At 44.0% G+C, this 23,353-nt stretch overlaps 1 protein-coding gene across 1 annotated transcript in view; it reads right to left on the bottom strand.

Annotated features, from left to right (window-relative positions):
* ZNF469 (zinc finger protein 469) overlaps positions 1-23,353 on the bottom strand; it is a 411,666-nt gene that overhangs the window by 187,133 nt on the left and 201,180 nt on the right. Inside the window, exons 8-9 of the mRNA XM_078848136.1 lie at positions 18,678-18,752; positions 8,599-8,720 (exon numbers count right to left, since the gene is read on the bottom strand). The gene's annotated coding sequence lies outside the window, so the exon portion shown is untranslated. The remainder of the gene's footprint in view (positions 1-8,598; positions 8,721-18,677; positions 18,753-23,353) is intronic.

Genomic DNA, 23,353 nt, shown 5'->3' with positions numbered 1-23,353 from the left:
TGTGGATTAGATCTGATTTGTATATTGACCTGGGTCTGGGGCTTGGTCCTTTGGGATCGAGTGAACCTTTTTTCTTTTACTGGGGTACTGGTTTTCATAACCATTTGTCCCCATAACGAGTGGCACTCGCAGTGCTACTGGGAAACTGGAGTGTCTAAGGGAATTGCTTGTGTGACTTGTGGTTAGCCAGTGGGGTAAAACCGAAGTCCTCTCTGTCTGGCTGGTTTGGTTTGCTTTGGTGTGAATAGAGACCCCAGCCTTGGTCTGTAACTGCCCTGCTTTAAGCAATTAGTTCTGAACTGGCACTCTCAGTTGGGTCCTGCCAGAACCAACATCGTTACAGGTAGGCATAAGCATGGGCAGAGTTCAAGAGTTTTATCATAGTTTTATCTAAACCTGCTCAGAGCAAGCTTTCAGAGCACAGTACAGTGGTTTTCAGCCTGTGGTCCACTGACCCTTTTGGGGTAAGCAGACCGTGTCTAAGGGTTTTGCGAAAGGCTGTCGATACCATAGAACAGTGGTTTTCAACCTGTGGTCTGTGAACCCCTTGGGGTTTGCAGACTATGCCTCAGATTTCCAAAGGGGTCAGCACCTCCATTCAAAATTGGTTAGGGGTCTGCAAATGAAAAAAAGGTTGAAAACCCCTGGCATAGTGGTACAAACTAGAGCTAGGCAGGAAACAATTTTCCCATCCTGCAAAATTTTTCAAGATTCCCAAAACATATTCCTGTTTGAACTGGGATGAAAATCTGAAACCCTGAAACGTTTTCATAAGCCGCAAAGTCAACAAAAAAAAAAGTGTTGTTTTGGGTCAAATTGCAAGAGTTCATTTCAAAATTTTGAAGTGTTTTGGTTCATTTTGACCATTTAAAAATTATTTCCCTCTCATTGCCTTACACTTTTGGGGGGAAAAGTTGTTCTGAAGCAGAAAACTGGCATTTTTCATTTAGAAAATTTTTTAAAAGGGACATTTTGATAATTTCAAAACTTTTTTCCAACCAACCCTTTCTCATGAACATTTTCAATTTTGACAAAACCACCTCTTTCAACAAAAAAAGTTTTGTTGAAAATTCCTGACCAGCTCTGGTTAAAATGTCCCGTCTCTCTCTCTGTCCTAGCACTCACACCACTGGACTTGCACCAGTGCAGAAAGACCCTTACCAGTAATCCTCACTTTAGGCCAAGCCTCAAAGATTGACACAGCTCTCAGACGTAACCACTGTGCCAGTCAGATTTCATATCGGAGTATTCCAGTTTGATTTAAACATATACATAACAGCAGCTTAAATTCATCAAATTTCATCCTCAGCTGAAAGGCCAGAGTCTTCACATAACATAAACATGCAATTGTGTGGGCAAAAGAAATATATGCCTCATTTGCATCCACTATTACTGAAATTGTACGCAGGTATCACCAGGGAGGTGTGCATAAGCCATACATATGGAAGACTAGATCTTGGCCCCCTATATTATTTGAAGTGACTGTGCAGTAATGATTTTTCTCTCAGCAGAACTATGCTTAAATGATAGAGAAATATTAATAGGTTATAAGCTCACACAAGCAACTATGGACTTGGCACGAAGATACAAACACGTCTGTATATTTGATAAAGTCCCTCATTCAACAGGATTGTACAGAACATAAAACTCAGCTGGACTCAAGTGACTCTTGGATAGGACTCTTTCTTCCTGTTGCTGGTGTTCTACTCATTAATTGGTTAAGGCAGGTTCTTTCAGACTTTCAACAGATGTGTGCAAAATTTAATTGGGTTCGTAAAAATTCATAGCCAAACCTTTAGAAATTCTCTAAGAGCATGTGAATTGTGTAGAAGCAGATTTTTGCTCAGCGTCATTCGATTTCATTAATTTCCTGCACTTCTTGTAAGACCCGTGACTATGTATTTTGGGGGGTGATTTCCAACACATTTTCAATACTAATTTTACTTAGAGTAAAATTGACATACAATTTTCAAATTGTAAAATTGACATACAAAATCACTGGAGACGAGGGAGATTTTTGATCATCGGATGGCCACATTGGATCACTTCATTCAGCCAGTCCATCCAACAGCCTTCTCAGCACTGGCCACTAATCTAGCAAAGAGGCATCGTTTTAAAATGCACTTATGTTGTTAATACTGTAATTCTGATCCAAACCTCTCCAAAGTTATGAAGCTCTTGGAATGGGAGCTCTAATTTGGGTTTGCCTCCAGTTGAAGCATTTTGGATGATAGTTACATTACCACCATCATTATTCTTTATGATCTGAATGACAGTCAAGACCCAGCGGAAGATCAAGACCTCGCTGAATTAGAAGCTATAAAAACACTTAGGAAGAAAGCAAGTCCTGCTCCAGAGAGCTCACAATCTAGGTTTATGAGGAGACATAACAGATGGGTGGAACAGAGAAGGAGGAGGGGGATGCAGGGCGAGAGGACAAGAGTAATACAAGCAAAGTTTGCATAGTTCTCAATAGTCTCAGCTCCTCATCTAGCTAGCCATTCTCACTACCGTGTGCTCTGCCTTCAGCATCAGAAACTGTCAGTCTGCTTGGGAAAAAGTGCTCAAAGAAATCCCTTAAGATAAGGGAGAACTGCAAAACAGGGAGGAAAAACCTGAACCAAAAACTACCCTCCTCACTTACAGGAACTTGGAGAAAACACAGTGTGGAAATCAACTTCCCGAAATAAAGGAAACTTAATACTAACCAAAAGACCCACAGACAGATGAACTTAATCAAGTGGAAGCAAGAGAAGGTAATTAAATAAGTAGCAGAAGACAAAGTGTTGAGGTTTCAAATGTATTTAGCAACTGGCTCACAGGTGGGGAGGGGGGAAATAAAGTTTGCCATTTACAAGAGACAAAAGTTAGCTGAAAGATTGAGGGAAATGTGTGGAAAAAGCAAAGTTTAATGTTTCATTGACATCTGTATCCATTTCACAAGGATATTAGCAGGGGTTATACATCGGTTAGGTAGGTGATATCACTGGCAGGCAAGATTTACAGGATCACTTTAAGAAACTAGAGAAGACAAATAATTATATTCTAAACTGAAACCGGAGTCTCAATTACACCATAAGGTGTTTTAATGTTGATTGTGGTTGGGATAAATGATGGCCATGCTTCTATATCGGCAGTCATGGGCTGGCTACAGACTGCTGCCTGAACACTCCATGGATAGAGTGTTGATATTGTGTGTATGGGGCATCCCTGCCCTTGGATGGATGGAACGTCAGACTTAACCATTTGCAACTCTAGGATATAAATCTTTATATTGCTGCACCTCACTAAGATTCTCCTTTATGTCAAGTTGGTAAGTTCCTGCTTTCTTCACACAAATGATCCAGGGTTCTACCCTGGCTAATAAATTTCATATTCGATGTGCAGTCACAAAACCAGTGCATAAGGTCCAAATGACTTTTCAGTCCTTGTGTAAATCCCTTCTGGATTAACACACTGAACGGATCAAATAGGAAGAAAACCCAACTTCGATTTGCAAACATTTCTGCAAAGCACTATGATTTGTGGGGCCATACTGTTCGCTATTTGCAAGTATTTGGCTGGGTGTCCATGAAACTTTTGAAATTCAGACATTTTGCCATGGATATTTATTCCTCCTGAACGTCTGATCTAGAACCACCACTGCTCACTAAACCAGTTGTGTTCAAGAGAAGGAAAATCTGAGGAAGATTGCTCATGAACCACCCTCAAGAGAAGGTCAGATGTTGGAGTCTGATCCATTTGGAAACCCAAGGCTGATCTGGGGCTCAAAGAAGGTGAGAGTCCAAACCCAGAGGTGAGCTAAGGATTCCATTGGGGGAAATCGGGTGCATCTTGGTCTAGGAAAAATAACTTGACAACAGGTCGGCTGCAGGTGTGCTGAGATCACAGCTTACCATGCTGGTCAGTGTTTTCTTGCTGGTCTCTGCCTTGCTGGACTCTAGCCTTGTTCTTGTCTTATATTGAGACTCTAAGTGCTTTGGGGCAAGGAGCGTCTTTTTGTTCTGTGCTCGTACGGCAGCTGCCACAATGGGAGCGGGGAGCATACAAACAAATAATCAGGAATCTGTGCTTGGGAGACAGGATCGTGCCCTGCAAAGCGTGTGCGCGTGCACGTACATGGGAGGAGAACTGAAACCCTAAGGCAAGCATGCCAAGGCTCGTATGATTCCCTTAGGGTCTGTACAAATGTCCCATGGAATCTGTATAAGCCTATAAAAAGGCTACTGATTACACGGATTTCCTGCAGTGCTGACTGTGGACTCCTATATGGCTATATACTCTGAATCTCACTTTTCGACCTCCCATGTGCCACGTTTTACTATCTTTATTTGGACACTCGTTAGGGCTGATGTTTCACTGGGGCTCCTTTTGTTGCTCCTGCTGGGCTGGGAAGCGCACTGACAGCTGCATATTGGAGAGTCAGGAGGAAGTTAATTTCCTGACATGCAAAAGTTCCTGTCCCCTCGCCCGTGCATGACCAAATACAGGGTTTAGCGTATGTCAAATGGATGCACAACTACTGCCGGTCTCCTACATAAAGTACCACAGACAGGTTTCTGACAACAGTAAAATAAATCACTATCAGTGTCATCCAAGACTGGAGTAAAACCTGAGATGCCCTGCCCTGCCCTGCAAATGCTTTGCTCAGATTTTAAAAACAAGGGCTGGTAATTTCAAAGAAGCCTAAAGGAGTTAGGCACCTAACTCTATAGGGTTCTTTTGAAAATACCACACTAAGCCCTTAATGCTATCAGAGACTGTACTGGGCCCCCTCGACTTTACAAAGCAGTTTTTAGGTGGTCACCAAAAAAGCATGACATTGGACATTTTTCACTCTCGATAGAAGAAAATACTGATGCAATTTGTTTTAGCTGGGAATCAAAAACAGTGCATCCAAATGTCTGCTCCCTGCTCTCCACTCCATCCCCAAAATGTTTTGATGATTATATTTGATTAATGATACCACCAGAATAGAATGAATCAGGTTTAAAATCACATTATTTACAACTCCCCAGAAGCTCAAAAGTGAAATCTGTCTCTTTAGTATTACGTTTCTTTTTTGCTCTCTTGTAGATTCACATACCGGTTTGCGGTCGTAGAGTTGCTCAGGAGATCTAGGCTATTATGGTAAGGCTGATCAAGAACTTTGACGGCTGCCTCGTTACAAGGTTATTCAATAATTCTGGGCTGCACACTTCGGTTTATTATTGTTGGGTGGGTTGCTTGGGAGCAGTGGGAAACACTGGTTTCTACTGGAAGGCTGCTAAGTGCTGAGCTACTAGGACTGATTTTTCTTCTTTAGAAAAGAACAGCAATAACTCTTTTGTTTTGGAAAATCACACACAAAGAATGAGGGATTTTGCAAAGAGATAGCATGAGAAAAGAAAAAGTAGGTCAAACTTTGGGCTGCAACAACGATCCATTATGACCAAAACAGGGTGGGGAGGGGAGATAGACCATGAATCACACGTGGGAAATAGAGGTTCACGCTCCACCGGGACAGCAGGCTTGTTCTTTCCTTCTGATACCTGCTCACTTTCTTACCTCTCAGCCACACTCCAGATTAAAAACGATCCTTTCAAACGTACCAATAGATCGGCTCTTTTTTTTAAACGTGTGCTCCCTCTTGCTGCTTTCGTTCAGCACCTGCATTTGGTTTTTGGCATATCTGGAGGATGGCACAAAGCCAAGGAAATGTGGAAACAAACTAGCATGTAGTGTATGCACACACACACAACATTAACTTGGATGACTGATATTTCCATGTTGCTTGAGGTATTTTCAAATTACAGAACATGGTATCAGAATGCAGAACCTAATTATGGGCTGTGCGCTTCGCCTTTCTATAGACATAACAGACAAAAGAATGCCCAGCAAGAATGGAAGGTGGAGTACAATCGTGATTCACCCATTAATTGGCATTACGTCATCAACAAATATGGAGACAGATTTTTAGAGGTATTTAGGTGTCTAATTCCCACTGTTTTCAGTTGGAGTCAGGTGCCTAAATACCTTTAAAAATCTGGCCCATGGTGTTTTACAGAACAATAATGATTATTGCTTTCACGCGATTTTACACTGATAATTCCATTGAATTATTCCTGATTTATGGTAGGCAAGTGAAAGAGCATTAGGCCCGTAAGCTGCCTGGACTGAAAGGCTGGCACCTAAGATCCTATTATCTAAGCTAAACACATTTTAAGCAAACTATTTCCCTCCAAACAAAGAAGTTGGTCTGCTGCCTTTTGACCAGGCAAAGATCCAACCAAATCTTGCATGTAAGCCCCTCCCATAAAGCCAGGCCCCTTTCATGTTCCAGCTGACCTCCAAGTACCGTCCCTGACTAAGTTAGTTTTATGTCACTTTAAACAAGATTTCCTTTATTTTGCAATTAAAAGCTTAAAACCATTAATAGCAACATACCATCACACCAGCATATCTGGAAATAAATACTAAAACTTAAAATGCCAAAGAAAACCTAGTCTTAAGTTCTCTGGTTTTTTAAAATCTATTTTATTGATGTGTTTTAAAATATGTAAAATAAAGTGCTGAAACTTTAAATAAGCGGGCAACAAACACAACTGGAAGGCTACAATCTGTACTTTCAAGCAGCAGAGGGGGCTGTGGGCACTGGTTTTTAAGCCTGTTAATAAAACACACGTATTTAGCCTCGACACTTTACGGTAATCCTAACCCATCATGCTAATCCTAGCCCTAGCCCTGTTAGGGCCCAGATTTTTGGAACTGCATGCACAGAAACGCCCAAGGCTAATTTTAGGAAGTCTTCCAACTTTAGGAAACGTGGCAAAGGATTCCTCTGTTTGTACACCTTTCAACCATAAGTGACACACTATTCAAACACCTCTTTTTTCCCTAACCTCTTGCAAAACACGCCCCACCAAACCTACTCCAAAAAGACTCCTGAACTTGTAAAGAGGGAGCGTCAGTGACTCCATCTACTCCACTAAGGATCTTGCTATTGCTTTTAATTTTAGGTGGGAAGAGCTCAGATACTATGGTGATAGAATGCAGTATAAAACTTTAAGGTACATAGATATGCTTGCATATGTATTGCGATTTCTTGCACGATCTTTGCAAGTACACATGCAGAAGTCCAGGTAGGTATCTAGCTTGTGATCTGTCCCTCCCACTTCCATGCCGTCAAAGCACTGTATGGACCAATTATGAAGGCACATATCTGCAGAGGAAGTTTGAGAACTTTAGGCCTAAATTACTTCCTGTCTGAGAATGAACAGGTTGGGGGGTTTGTAACATAATACAATACCCTAACTCCAGCAGTTATGGATCTTTGTATGGTAGGGTGATGGGTTAGGTATAAACCACCCCACACTCTTCTTAAACTCTCAGACACAAATCTGAAAATTAATAGCCAAAAAATGCAGAAAAATCATAGGATACCTGAACTGCTACAAACACCAGCCTTAACAGTAACTAGTGAGTAGCTAATAATAGATGATATGTCCCTGGTACAGAAGGGCTTATTTATTTCTATGAAATATGCTAACCTGACTCAAGGAAATCACCATTTGATTTATGAATTAAGCTTGCTGGTTTTGGGGCACCTTAAAAATCTGTTCTACGAGGGATCCACCAAATGGGTAAGATCGGGAATCTATCTTGGGTCTCCTATATGATAGCAAAGACCTCTAAGAAACCCTGGGTCTCTTGTATGATAGCACAGAACACAAATCTCTAAGAAAACAGGGTGGTGCCTTCAAACAACAATTTTTTTTAAAATGTAACCATTAAAGTGCTTCCTCCAGTCACCAAGGCCCAGTTTAGGGCATGAGAGAACTATATAGTGTTGGGATTCCCTCCAAGACCTTTCCATTCGGCTTCTCCAGGACACCTCATCCAGTTCTGGAAGAACACCTCATCCAGTTCTTTGGGATCCAAAACGCTCAGTTCAACTCCAGCTCGTCAGTCGGGTTACTTTATTAGGCATGTAGCAGCTCTTTTCCTATACTGGCCAGGCTTAGACACAGGGGGTGATATCACAATTCTAATTCATGCCACATACTGCCGTTTAGCTACATCTTTCCTAGCTACTAATATCTACAGTTCTTGCACGTAAGGACCAATCCTTCTGCAGATTGCGTAAGGCAAATGTGTAGGGGGGGGTCTGCCTACTTTGTTTATTATAAACATAACCGCAAGGTAATATCTTTTATTGGACCAACTTCTGTTGGAGAGAGAGACCAACAGAAGTTGATCCAATAAAAGATATTACCTCATTGATCTTGTCTCTCAAATATCCTAGGACTAACATAGCTATAACACTGCATATCCACAATAGTTAGCTTCTGCCTCCTTTATCTACTATAAACATATTCACCATAGTTAGCAATGAGAGCAACTCATGTCTGTGTGTGAATGCTGAAAAAATATAGAGAGTTAGTTCTTTCAGCAATTACTTGTTTGGGCTTGTTCAGCAGTTACTTGTTCTGGCTTGTTGCATCTTAACTTGGGCCTGCTCATGTCAGCTAAGTTAGCCCTACATATAGGAAGCATTCTGTATAGTATTTGTGGTAGAGGATTTACCAATGAAAGGGAAATACGAAACCATTTTCTTACTGTTGCTTGACCTATTCTGCATTCTGATGGGCAGCCATACAGTCTTGCATGTGTCTCAGCATGGAGCTAATCCATGTTACGTCTCACATCACGATCCAGGTCTGTCATCTGCTGCCAGAAAACTTTAGGAAGAAATAGCTGTTAGAGGTTTTTATTTAAGAATCCATAGAATCCAGTGTCACTTTTCACTGATTTTCGCTAAATTGTTTTATCCTAGGATACTAGATAAAAAACAAAACTTGGGAAAATACCGAGGAAGTTTTTAGAAGGAAAGCATCAAGGCAAAGTAGCAGAGCAAACATCTCTTGCTATCTAAGGTTCATGCTTGATGCCAATTGTCTAGACTAAAACATAGCACAACCACTCTCTAGAGACCTCCATGGAATCTCAGACAACTAGATCTTTGGTTCCCATCCAGCCCAAGGTGTAGAGACCAAAAGTTGCCAGTGAGAAGCTGTCCCCACCACAAAACCTCCATTCCATTTGGCTTTAAATGGCTGTGCCTCACCCCCTTCCAAGAAGTGGTTGCTCCAGGTCAGGTTGAGGTTTAGTGGTGAGAAGCTAGAACTGAAACAGCTCGTGCTGGATAGACAGAGGCCAACACTGTCCTAGTACTAAATGTACATGTTTCAAGAAAAATAGAATAGGGGACCAACAAATCAGTTTGATGGAGAAAAAAATATTCCCATGAGGAATCATCCCCCAAGAAAACACCCTAGGCAGATCTCATCTTTTGGATCCCCTCTCTAGCCCCCTTCATCACTCCCCCACATGCAAGTCATGCATTGGGATGACCCACTGATGGACCAAGTACAGCTTGACACAGTTCCCTTCAGAGATCATCAGTATCCCCCCCAAGTCGTCTGAAGAGTCTTATCATATCATCCCTTTCTCTGCTCCTACATCAAAACCTAAGATGCCTCCTCTGGCATATCCACCGATAGCATATAAAAGGATGATATGACAGACCAAAAATTCCCTCTGGGTACTGTACTAACCAGACAGGGGTGAACTTTCAGAACAAGTTGAAGAAACTAAGCATCATTCTTCTGACAGCATGGGGTACACTTCCAGACCACTGGACACACTTTCTGTCACTGCTAATAGGACAAAATCTCCAGTCAACCAGAAATGGATTCTAGCAGGCCCTACAGGTAAGTCTTCAGATTTTCCAATTAAGAAAGCCCTGCAGTGTGGTTTTTTAGCTTAATCCACTTAAAACATCCAAGTGGATGGAAAACTGGATTTTCTTTCCAGTCCATACGTGTATATATAGACATAGGTTTGCCTGGAAGCTCTAGTTTGCAATGCGTTTGGTTTCAGGTCAACAGACCTACGAAGAATAATTGCATTATAGCAAGGATATTGCATTCCTGATTGTACACAGTGATCTACTGTCACTAAAGATGCTTCACCATACACTGGCTCATCCGCTGTCTCTTGACCCGTATTATATCCCAAACCCCTCCAAGGTAGACCCATTGTGACACAGGTATTGTTCTATCCTGAAAACGGTTGAGGGCATTCAGCATTTTATTAGTGAAGTACGTGTATTTGGGAGGGGAGAAGAGAGCACTTGGGGTAGTGGGGGTGCGAGAGAACGGAGGAGGAATGGTCCAGATCAGAAAGCTGGTCAAAATATTTGGCAAAGTTGCTGTTTCACTGCCATTCCCTGCAAAAAAAAAAATATCTAGTTTTTGTGGAAATAAAAGTGGGGTTTTTTCATGACTTCTTTCCAGGTTTTGCAATCCACTATAAAACTGGGTAGAATTTTTCAAGGTTTGACATTTTTAATTGAAATCTGGAATCCAGATCTCCCAAAAATGCACAATAAAACCCGACTAAATTTTCACTGTATTCGTTTCTTTTTCAGCCAGCTCTCCCAGGTACGTAAGGCGTTAACGGGATTGGCAGCAGCTCTCAAAATTGCAAGCAGTCGTACCATTTTGATGTTTGATTTTCAAAACTCCAGACACCATTTTATTTGATGTCTTTTTTCTAAACATTAAAACAAGAACCTGTGCTGGGCACTAGCACCTTCGACATATATTTGAACAAGAAAAAACTGCAGTAGCTTTCCCCAAAACAAGAAAATAGCCAACTGAAAAGACAAAAATCCCCACACACATAAATGCACACCCACCCACCCACTCCAGTCCCCAGATGCCCTCATGACACGACTCACCCACAAAAAATCCAAAGAAAATTGAGATGGGTTTTTCTAGCTCTGCCACTGACCTATTGTGTGTCCATTGGCAAATCACCGTGCCTCTTGCTTCTGTTTCATCTCCTCCGCTCTGTTTTGTCTATTATGACTAAGCTCTCTGGGGCATGAGCTGTCTCTTGATATGTGTAGATACAGCGTCCAGCACACTGGGGCTCCAGTCTCATTTGGGGCTTGTAAAGTGCGAGTGGCAATAATAAAAAATAATTTTGCAAATGGAAATGGCAATTTGTGTGTGCAATTACCCTATTTGTGTACGTAGTCTCTGCGTGCATGTAACTTAAGTTTGCAATTGTACCCACGTTTTGCCAGCAGACCCTCCAAAACCAGACCATCTACATCCAAATGATCTTGTTTTCCTCAAGTGTTTGTGATTTCAGAATTTTTAAAGATAGTCCCCCATAGTGTATATTGTTCTAAAAGTATTTAATTGACTTACAAAAGACAGAACCTGGCACAGGAACCCCTTCCTTAGAGTTTGTCCTTCAACACTTTCTTGACATACTTAAATGCCTCTTAACTACAACCTCTTAACTGTCTTGTATTGGCCTTGGGCTGTCAAAACCCTGGCCAGGCCTTTGTGGAACATGGATTTGTATAGGTAGAATATCTGAGAACCAGTTAAAAGCAATTACACAGTTAATTTAAATAACATTTGGAATGGTCAACAAGTACGCTTTTCCCACAGAGAGGTTGGAAATCAAACTTTACTGTAAAAGGTTTATATTTAACGGGTAATTTTCAATGGATTTAAATAACCAGAGAAAGCATGCTACTCCACTGACATACCCCAGAAACAGATGAAGCAATATTCCTGGGCACTGTAGCACTGGAAGTGTGGACACAAGACAAAAGGAACAGCTGGAGCAGGGAACAGGGAGTCAGCACTCCTGCATTCTCTTCTCAACTCAATCGATGGCTTACTCCGTGACCTTGGGCAAGTCACCGATGATATACGTTTTACCAGGGGGAACAAGTACGCTCACAGGGGAGGTGCAAGGACTAAATATGTAAGGTTCGCACATTACTTTGAGATCCTTGGCTGACAGACACAATAAATTACAGGGTTGTGTACTGAGGCCTGAGCAGGAAATTCTTGATACTCACCAAGCCCAGGAATTGGAGGGTTATTCTGCAAAGGATCCACCAGTAACCCACAACCAGTCTTGTTAACATTAATGAGAGTTTCCCGCTCTGCTAAATACCATGCAAATTGCTAGGATCGAGTTCTCCCTCTCCTCATTTCAGTAACGTGGGGGTTTTATTAACTTGGCATTAATACAAACAACTGAAGCCCGCTCCTACCGTCACATATGTGGTTGGTCCCACTGGCTTTACTAGGTCCAGTCACACTAGTGAAGGCTGAAGAAACACGCCCCAACTGTTCGTATCAACCCCAGGGAAAAATAGGTCCCGTGTGGCTGTGGAAAAGGCGATAAGAAAGCATGACTCCAGCAATTTGCCTGGTACTTGGCAAGGCTGGGAACAGTGATGGCAACAATGTGACTGCCGTTTCATGAAAACTGCTTGTCAAAGATTTTCCAAACTCTGGAAAACACATAGATATTTATTTGCAAGTAACCACCAGACACGATCAACTCATCTTGACCAAATACTCCACAATGACATTATTCCACAATGGCATAATCCTTGGAGAAAAACCACAGCATTCTTGGATGCAAAACAGAAACTTGACACATGTAATACCTAATACTAGAGTATACTTTATACTCTGTTTTCCTATGAGTCATTTTCCATCCCACTGTCTGTTGAAAATGTTTTTTGTTTATTTATTAAGGATTCTCTCAATGGCTTTCTTGACTGCAGAGAGAGAGAGAGAGATTGATTTTTGGCATCCCAGAAACCTGCCACTGAAACTACCCTAACTAAAGCCATCTGCTTGAGTCAAAAGCCGTGGCCTCTAAAAATTTTCTGCTAAATTCACATTTCATTTAAAAGAACAGTGATGAAAATATTAGGCTCCAAATTAACATTATTGTGTTTTAAAAACACAAAACCTATGAAACATACACAAGGAATGTTTTCGTGGCTCTTTGTAAACAAATGTCAATGACCATTTCTGGTTATGAAAATGGAACCATTGGCCAGCACTATGGGAAAACCAATCAGCACCAAACTCTTGGGTTAGCAGGAAAAAACTGGCAAGTGAAACTGACAAGGCACCCAGAGTGAAACAGATCAGTCTAGTTTCATTGTCCAACCTAAGAGCTTCATTCTGGTCTTGCTTAGGCGGGTGTAAATCAGGAGTGTCTCCAGCTAACTGATGGAGTTATAGCTATGTAAAAATCAGTGGAAGTCAGATCAACATCAGCACTTGAGTGTAAGGCAAAAATATAAACCAGCCATTTGTTTAATAAAGACATTTATTTACATAATTCTTGCATCTAATTCAGGCATAGATTTGGTTTTGTATTATATGATTTTATCTTAATGGTGTCCGTTTAGAGATAACATCAAAGGCATTATTATTAATTTTTATATTGCTAGGGTGCCCATCCTTCCCTGGGGATTGCACTTTGACACAGTACAAAGGCTTGTGCATTCCAGTGACCCTGCAAGCAGTGCCAGTGGGAATTTTAACTCCCGCTTGGGCCACCGATGCCAGACAGGTCAAAGGATAAGGGTCAGATGAAAAGCAATCCATTGGTCCTCCAGGGTGGGGGTTGAGCAATATCCCAACAAACTATCCTTGTAAAAGAGTTACGTTCTAGAAACACACGGTAGCCATTCAGCATGATAGACAGGGATGGCGGAGCTTTGTTCATGCCGGTGACATCTGATTGCACAGGAAGGATTAAGATTCAGAATAGTGCCCAGATGCCCCAATCAGGATCAAGTCTCCATGGATGGTGTTCTGTGTTGTACAGACACATACGAGGACAGAGTCTGTGTCCAGAGGATTTATAGTCTAATCATCATATCACCTAAGACGACGTGTGTCAGACCACAAGAGTAGTGAGATGGGTGCAATCAAATATATTAACATTTCAAAATAAATACATAGATACATCTGCAACATATTATAATTCTTTCCCATTATAAAAAAAGCAAGTTCCTATTCTCCACCATCTCCCCCTCAAGCCGTTATTAACTGGCTCATTTCTTACAGGCTGCAGGTTAGAAATGGGTCTTTCTTGGGGAGCGGATTGAAGGAGGAGAAGATAATGACCATACGCAGCACTTCATAGAGGGCATTCCACATGTAAGTGGCAGCACAGAAGAAGGGTTAGGGAAGTTTGTGGGCGCAGCTGACCCACAGGCAGACGAGGCCAGCACTGTCCATGGAGCAGAGAGGGAGAGAAAGAACAGGAGGACTTGTGGCACCTTGGAGACTAACCAATTTATTTGAACGTAAGCTTTCATGGGCTACGACCCACTTCATCGGATGCATAGAATGGAACATATAGTAAGAAGAGATATATACACACACACACATATATATATGGGGTAGAGGGCACTGCAGTGACAGAGAGGCAACCAGGGAGGGGAGGGGTTGCGAAGGCTCCTTGGAAGTTACGGAAAGGAACTTGAGCTTGATGTGGGGAAGGAGAGGGAGTGAGTGGAGAGATCCAGAGGGGGCTGTGATGTGGGCTGAGCAAGAGGCCAGGAAGATGGTTCGAGCAGCCGGGTTTAGCATGTGTCTGTAGGAGGCAGTGGGGGTGTAGGGAAGGCCAGAGAGGAGGCGGCTTCAGTGATCAGTGCGGGATGGGACAAGCAGGGCCTGAACAAGCACTTTGCCGGCCTGCACACAGCAGAGGATGGAGCATTCAAAATGTTTCTCACTTACAGTGCAACATTTTGACCAAGACTAGGACCCATCCTCAGCAGCTCTAGGACTCAGAGCCCCCTCTGGGAGCCACAGGTCCTTGGCGGCTTCCTTCTGACTCCCGGCCTGTACCAGCAGCAAGGTGCCATCCAACCTCAAGCTGGCCCAGCCACTCTGACCAACACATGGATCAGAAGGGGACATAAGTGGATCTCAAGGCTCTGCCCACTCCCTGCCCATTCTACACCACCACCCCCGCCCGACTGTTAAACACCTGCATTCAAGAACCAGGGGGCATGTGTAAGGGACGTTACCGACTCCCTTCCACAGATGCACAGCCCAAGTCACAAGCTAGCCCTGTACACTCCATTTCAGATGCTCTGGGCCACAGCTCCAACTTGCCCACCTCACCAGGCAGGCTGGCTGGCAGGAGGGAGGGAACGGACACGGGTTCGATATTTATCAGAAAGAGAATCTAGATGTAGGGAAATTTGCAAGTGACACTAACCAGGATTGAGAAAAAAACTAAAGGAAAAGTGCTCAGTCTTCATGCTTCAGAGCATAAACTGCTCCCAAGCCAGAGCAACAAGAAATAATCTACAAACACACACACTCACATGATATTGTACTAGATGGGCCACTAGAGGGATTTAATACCATTCTCTGACCCATCTGGTACCAGCCACTTCAAGAGGCAGGACAATAGATTGGCTGCATTATCAGTCTGCTCAGTGGACAGCCTTATGGGAGACTTGCCTTCTGCCAGCGCAGACACCAGACCCTCCTAATTCTTTTGAACACAATCCAAAAAAGCTCTTCCCCCCAGTCTGCCTTTAAAAAGACTAGGCTGGGGATTTGCTCTTTAAACAAACATGGCACCTCATAAGCAGAAATGGCTGCGGGCAGCAGGCTTCATTTACACACACTAAGGCCCCTTTGTTGCGTCCTCTAAAGATTTCTCAGGCTCCACTCGTGCAGCATTGCCGAACCGATCTGGCTCCAGAGTGCCATAGTTACAGTACGCTGGTGCTACCAGCTGGCTGCTGAACTGCGCAAGGACCAGAGGTCACAAAAGAAGCACGGCCCATCTGCACTAATAACGGACGAGACAAGCAACAAAGTGTTCACGGTCTGCCGACCAACAGACTAACTGCTGGCCTTGATCCATGCAATGGGTGCCATGAACCAAAGGGCACATAACACAGACAGTCGCCTACTGGCGACGCTCTTGCTGCGGCAATGAACGGGCACATTGTGTGCCTCTTTCAGCGTACGGTGGGACTTGCTATTCACATGGGGGCCCATAAACACAGATCAAAAACCCCGCCCTCAAATGGGAGCTCCCTCTTCCCTCACATCATCTGTATCTTTCCAGGTCCTCACCAGAAAAAGAGACATGTGACACATGAATAAGACATCAGAGTGAGCTCTCCAGACCAGGTCTGCTATTTGAACTGTCAGATCCTCCATATAGATGTTACACACTTGCCTTGTTCTCATTGCTAAACAAAGCAAGTAAAGGTCAAACTAAAGTTCCCTCACCAGGGCACATTTGTTCTCCAGATGGCAACAAAACATGAAGCGCTTTTCTGGGAGCAGGCTGGTGTCCATAGACCAGCGTCACCGTGACCTTTTCATTGTACAGTAGAAGCTCACATTTCCCCTTGGCTTAAGTATTAATAAAGACACATTTTGGAAAGAGGGAGACACATTCATTCAGCCTCTCTTAGTCAAACAGCATCTAATCTTGCATCACACCAAATTCACTGAACCAGCCGGTGAACCTTTAGGAAACCCTGGTACAAGGTTTGAGCATGGGACAAAACCCCGGGGCACATGGATTTGGAGTTTTCTTTCTAAGGTTTAGCATGGTTCTAGAGATGACTCACAAGCCATATTTCTAAAGGAGGGAAGAGCTGGGTGTCGGATGAGAGTGGGGAATAGAACGGAGTTGGGATTGACATTAATTAAGACATATTTCTTAAGGCGACCTGACTAACTCATTGGATTCTATAAATCATGAAAAAGACTCTTTGCTACTTGTCTTGTCCTGTGACTTCTCCTTTTGGAGAAGGAGCCAAGAATGGTGGAACTGTCTACCTGCACTAGCGGTGATTCCCCCCCCCACTAAATGTTTTGTTTGGCAACTTTTATTAAAGCAACATTTCACCCTCAAGCCAAGGCAAATCAAGCCCAGGAAAGAGCTGCATAGCTTAGTCAGAGCCCAGTGAGGTGTTTGCTTGGTGAATGGTGCTGCGGTACCTATTATTCTTATTTAATATTTGTACTCTGGTAGCACCTAGGAGCCCAAAGTCACAGACCGGAATTCCATTGTGCCAGGGGTTGTACAAACAGAACAAAAAGACACTCCCTCCCCCTAAGAGCTTACCTTTAAGTACCTAGATACCATGGTGATGGGGGCATTTCTTTAGCGAGGGGGGACAATAATTTCCAATCATTTCTCTATATTTCTTAATATAATTTCTTCAAGAATCCCAAGCGCTCAGTGTCCTCAACAAGGCCAAGTTGAGTTATCCCCGTGCAAAAATAAAGTCTTTGTAACCAGGGATGCCTTGTTACTTGGTCCCCCTGAAAAGCGCAGTACATTCCATAAGAATAGCAGTACTATCCACCGGCCTCCTCTGCTCCTTGTACCCCACGACGGCAGCAGGCCTCTTACAGTCTGTTTTCATTTTTAACCACCAGGCAAAAGTGAACAGCCCCCGAAGGCAGCAGAACTATTGCACTGTATCTGCTATGTCCGTGTTCCACTCCAAACCCCGGAGCTAATGCCATGGGAAAACGATTGCCCTATCCCAGAGAAGAACTAGTTCTCCAGGACAGCGTGAAGCACGCAAGTGTAATAACGAGCCTGGCAGTTTGTGGATACAATGGAAAATTGCGAATAAAAGTTTCTACAGTGTCAGTGCGGTCACACTAACCGCATGGCTGGGGTTCTCTCTCCAGTAAGCTCCCTCAGCTCAGGCTGGCTTGAAACTTTCCAGCCCAAATTTTAGAGCACGGGAGGGAGGCTGAATTTAAGGGGCCTGGGGAACATTCATTACAAAAACTGACCGGCTCCATCCTCAGTCAGCTAGCGGGAGCCTTGTACACCTGTGCAAGAAGCTCTCGACCCAGGCTCTCCCCTATGCTTCCAGCCCAAGGAACAACACCCCAGACACAGTGATTGAAAACCTGGCCAACATTTTCAAACATGAGTGCTCAGAAGTTAAGCTCCCTGATCCACACTTAGGCACCAGGACAAACAGCCTGATTCTTTAAGACACTGAGCACCTGCCATCAATTTCACTAGGGTCTGCGGCCACTCACCACTTACTTATTGAGATACCTAGGTAGGGATTGATGAGCCTGACCTTGGTATCCCAGGTTTGAAAATTCGGGCTACGTGCTTTTCCCAAAGTGTCTCTGCTTCTAAGTAGTTTCCTCCCTTGGTAAATAGCTTCCTCCCAAAGTAGCAGCTGCAGGAGGAGCATCTGCAGATCAGGGAAGTGAATTCTGCTCGCACTCCCATCTCTCTTCCTTTGAAAGCTACTTGCCTTTCAGAGCTTTGAGTTCTCCCATTTCCCCTCCCAGATCTGCATCCCTTTCCTTCCCCCTCCAGTTTATGTATCATCAGATAATTCCATCCTTGTTCTATTGCCCACTCCCTCTTGTGTATGACTGATAGGATCTAAACAGCAGAACACACATATGTATAGTGTAACGCAGACAAGTGATTACAGAGCTATAAACCATGATAATCGGCATAATGCCACCATTAAAACACACTCAGAGGAGATTAAGAGACTCTGTATGAAACTGGTGGCTTATTGGGGTTCCCTAGTGCAAATAGATTTATTTCTGTATATTTGTTGTTAATCTCATCATTTACCCATGTGCTTTTTATTACTCTCCATATTCCAATATTAAAGGGACATCTGAGGCTGGTTAGTCTGTTTGTATCGGGTCCATCTTCAGCTTTCTGGTATTTCCTGGTTGGCACGTGGCCAAATCAACACACTGTCCTTTTAAAATAAATAAAATGAAATAAAATAGATACATAAATACCTTTCAAGGAGCTGATATAAGCAATTGCCTCCTGCAGCAGTTGTCAGTTTATGAAGAGTATCTCGGCTTTCTCCTCTGCAATTAACAAAATTGAGATGGCTTTTGAGCCCATGAGCTTGTCTGATTGCACGTCAGTGGGGGGGGGGGGAGAGGTGGGAGAAGGGACCATCTTTAAACATTTTTTTATTTTGGAAGCAGGATCAGGGATAGAGGCCATGGCAGAAACAGATGGCAGCTGCACATCTGTGAGCATTAGAAACGATGCCAAGACCTGAACCTGCTCTTCCCAATTATCTCCTTGACTTTAACAGCCAGACAGATGCACGGGCAGCTAGAGCTAGGCAGTGTGACAGCGCCATCTACTGGAAGTCAAAGGTGGTCAATCCCCTACTCACTCCTTTAAAAGGCAGCTGTCTAAGAACTGATCAGCCAGCCACCTGGTTGGGTGGGGCTCCCTCTCTTCAAACATCGCCGAAAAATTGCTGGTTACAGCCACAGAATTTGAAATGGGCCAAAACCTAATCCTCAGAAATTGAAACTTTTATATTTTGGGACGATTCACATTCAAATTCCCAGATTTGACGTCATTTCTTGTATTTCTGGTCCAAGGCCCAAGCCAGAAAAGGCTAGTTTCTAGTTCAGTTTCCGGGGCCGTCAAAGCCTCACAAGAACAACTAACTCCTCACCACATGTCTAGGAGGGAATAGCTGATCTAAATATTCTAGATGAGGTTTTGGTTTAGTCACGGAAAGGATTTCCCACCTACTGGGCGAACAACACTGAAGAGAAGAATGAGATGTCAACCACAGAGGTAGCAGATGTAAAGGGTAGATACCACTTTTGCTTTGTGTGTGTAACTCCTACTGTGTCAGGAGATCCAAGACTACATGAACTAGCATGTCCTAAACTACTAGCCAAGTGAATGCTTATGAGTCAATGGGAATAGTTATCTTTAGACAGATATTCAAACTCCAAAGACTTGAAGTAGGCAATATAACCTGGCTAGATACTAAATAGACTAAGAATGCTGAATGCAAGAACCATAAACAGAATATGAATGATTAAAAATATGCAATCCCCCAAACACTGGAAAAATGGCTTTGGTCCCACAGTATCGCATGGTGTGCTAGCAATTCATTTGCTTGCCTGAGTGAAATCCCCATGTTTTGATTAGCTGGTTGTGATAAAACTTTACTCAGTGCATTGGGTTCTTTTTCCTAGGAAAGCTCAACTGAGATGCACCCTCTGGGCCTCTCCAGGCAGGTTAGGTTTATTACCAGTTTTCCAGCTGAGGAATCACTTGTCCTTCCTATAACCACCTTGGGGTCTCAGAGTGAGCGGGTGGCTCATCCTAGGTTAGAAGCATGTACGTTCTTTCTGGTTGCCAGTTCTTTCCCAGGATATCCCACCCCCAAAAGTCTGGAAACAAACACACCAAACTCTGAGGAACTTTATGATATGGTCACTTAAGAACAAAAGAATGGCCATACTGGGTCAGACCAAAGGTCCATCTAGCCCAGTATCCTGTCTTCTGACTGTGGCCAATGCCAGGTGCCCCAGAGGGAATGAACAGAACAGGTAATCATCAAGTGATCCATCCTCTGCCACCCAATTCCCAGCTTCTGGCAAAGAGAGGCTAGGGATACCATCCCTGCCCATCCTGGCTAATAGCCATTGATGGACCTATCCTTGTACACTTCTCTAAGTGTACCTAGAAGCCAGAGCTGCACAGAATGTGGAGGGTTTGGGCACAGTGACTTACTCAACATCCTGCTTAGTTTCCCATCCACACAGTGCCTCAGACAAAGGCTAGAAGATGGAAAGTTTGCACTCATCTTCGTCAACATGCCCTGTTCGGATACAGGATCCATTTCAGAGCAGCTTGCCTAATCCGCCATTAGCCAAAACAAGTGGAGAGTAAAGCCAGAGGCGCATCAGTCTAGTAAATCCTGGCCCACGGCTACCAGAAACGAAACCCTCCTACCTACGACCTAGCAATTAAAGCATAGGAGCTAAACCTCACTGTTAGAAGAAAACTCACACCCATTCCGCCCCTGCCCCACTCCCCGCCCCTCCCCCTCCCCCCACACAAGTGATCAAACCAGCACTTGTTGGCTCTTGCAGGCTCTTGCAGCCATGTGTTCCGCACCAGGAAGCAAGTCACTCTGCTACATCATTGTTATGGCCCGTGAGGAATGACTAATTACTCTTATCAAAGTCAGGGTGGAAGGAATTGAAGAAGTTCCCAGGCAATTATCAGATGGCTGCTGTATCATCTCACAGATGAGGGGTGTTTGCCGAGATGCTAATGCAGATTGGCTGCTTTTTTCTCCTGGCACAGATCCCTGGGAACCCTGCCTCAACCCTGCACTGCCCAGGTATCTGTACATTACAGGCATTATGGTCACCAGCAGGCATCAAACTCAGCATAAACCTTTAACATGTGAGCTAAGAGATCACCATTAGCAGAACACAGCAGGTTGTTATAGTCACTCGGGTTAGCTCAACTGCTAGAGAGAGACATCACCTCAGTACTCCCAGAGCCCACCAACACGGACAGACAGGCATCTCTGATGTCTCTGGGGTACAGCACATTGGCCAAAATATGCAGTCTTTGGCAAATCAAAGGGATTTGGGCTGGAATCAATGGACAATAGCCAGATGTGTCAGGTATATTCCAAACTCTGTATAGCTGAACTGACAGATCAAAGCCACTGGGGAAGAGCAGAGGGACGGAGGGAGAGAGAATCATAGAATCATAGGACTGGAAGGGACCTCGAGAGGTCTTCCAGTCCAGTCCCTACACTCATGGCAGGATCTAGACCACCCCTGACAGATGTTTGTCTAACCTGTTTTTTAAAATCTCCAGTAATGGACATTTCACACCCTCCCTGGGCTTAACTACCCTGACAGTTAGGAAGTTTTTCCTAATGTCCAACCTAAACCGCCCTTGCTGCAATTTAAGCCCTTTACTTCTTGTCCTTTCCCCAGAGATTAAAGAGAACAATTTTTCTCCCTCCTGCTTGTAACAACGTTATATGTACTTCAAACCTGTTATCATGTCCCCTCTCTGCCTTCTCTTCTCCAGACTAAACAAGCCCAATGTTTTCACTCTTCCCTCGTAGGTCAGGTTTTCTAGACCTTTAATCATTTTTGTTGCTCTTCTCTGGACTTTCTCCAATTAGTCCACATCTTTCCTGAAATGTGGCACCCAGAACTGGACACAACACTCCAGTTGAGGCCTAATCAGCAGGAAGTTTAACAGTCCTGAAAGTCACCTGTTTTCTTTATGCTGGCATCCCTGCAGAGCCAGGAAATGTACCACTAAGATTAACACTGGATGTCCCCATTCTCACGCCTGACTGCTGGACTCGTCCTTTGCCCTTTCACTCCTGATATTGCCCTGATCCTGGAGCTCTCACGTCGTGTCACTCCTATACACTTCAGTCTAATTGTGCAATTACCCACAATGGACTCTCTAGTGCAATCCACCTTCATTGCAGCTTATGATTGGTTTTAGATACAAAGCTGGGCCAAATGAGACACCTTTGAGATTCACACGGAGGAGCTGTGGAATAATTCAGAGCCATCTGCCATCAGCCTTTCTCCACCCCTCCTGCGAACAGGAGAGGCTGGTATTTATTTTAAACCATTACACGGAGCCCCCCAGGTCTTCCCTGGAGCTGTCATTCTGGCAACGCTCCCTCACCATCACGGGGAGAGACCTAGCCAAGGTAACATTCCAGGCTGAGGCTTAATCAACATGCAGCCTCATTAACAGCACAGCCTAGATTACGTGATCCTAGCAGAGCTGACACTCTTCATGGCAGGCAAGATGGAGCATAAATGACTTTGGGATCCATGAGCCTTCCCCTGTCCCTATTCATTTTCTTGGCACAGGTTTGAGCCCCAAAGGCCCTGATCCTGAGAGGGAGCTAAACACCTAAGGCCTGGTCTAAAGCCCACTGACTCCCATGGATTTCCAGGGAAGCAGTAGTGGGCCTTTGCTGAGAAGCTGGAGGTGATGGAAAACGGTGGCAGCGGGAGGGTCATTGCTCAGAGACAATTCCCTTTGGCCTGAAGACACTCAGAAACATTATAGCGTAGGGACGTTCTTTACATCCCTGCAGTATTTCAGGGTTCTTTCCCCTGCTCCCTTCCACCTGGGCCCCATCTGGTGACTGCCCAGGCCTAAGGAGGCAAATGACATAAACAGGGATAGTACCAAGCAATCACAGCCCAGCCTGAAACCACAGTGTCCCTGACACAGAGAACCAGTCTCTCTAGTTGAGCCAAACTCCTCAAAAGCACAGACTAACCTGCATGTTGGGGGTCTGACATCCATAGCAATCTCTGCTCCGATGGCTAATTAGCTGTGGCAGAGGAGGCGGATGGGCCGTTAGCTGGATACTTAATTCACTTGCAGTCGTAATGGAAACACTTTCAAAAAGGTAGAAACAAAAGGCACATAGATCTCTCCTGCAGGCCTTCAGAATCAAACTCTGCCTGGCAGCTGCCTATTCCGTAGAGGAAAAAATATTCCACAAGTGTCTGTTTATTTTCCGTTCCTCATTTCCAGATAGCCCTACGCTGTATGCATTCCTTGTACTCACTTGCATTCCTCGTGCAGTAGCACATTTGCCTGGGGGTGGAGGGGAGAAGGTGGAGGGGCTAAC

Source organism: Lepidochelys kempii, chromosome 12 (assembly GCF_965140285.1).
Source record: "Lepidochelys kempii isolate rLepKem1 chromosome 12, rLepKem1.hap1, whole genome shotgun sequence".
Taxonomy (NCBI): Eukaryota; Metazoa; Chordata; order Testudines; family Cheloniidae; genus Lepidochelys; species Lepidochelys kempii.
The sequence above is the reverse complement of the archived record's forward strand: the minus strand, read 5'-3'. Positions and strand labels throughout refer to the sequence as shown.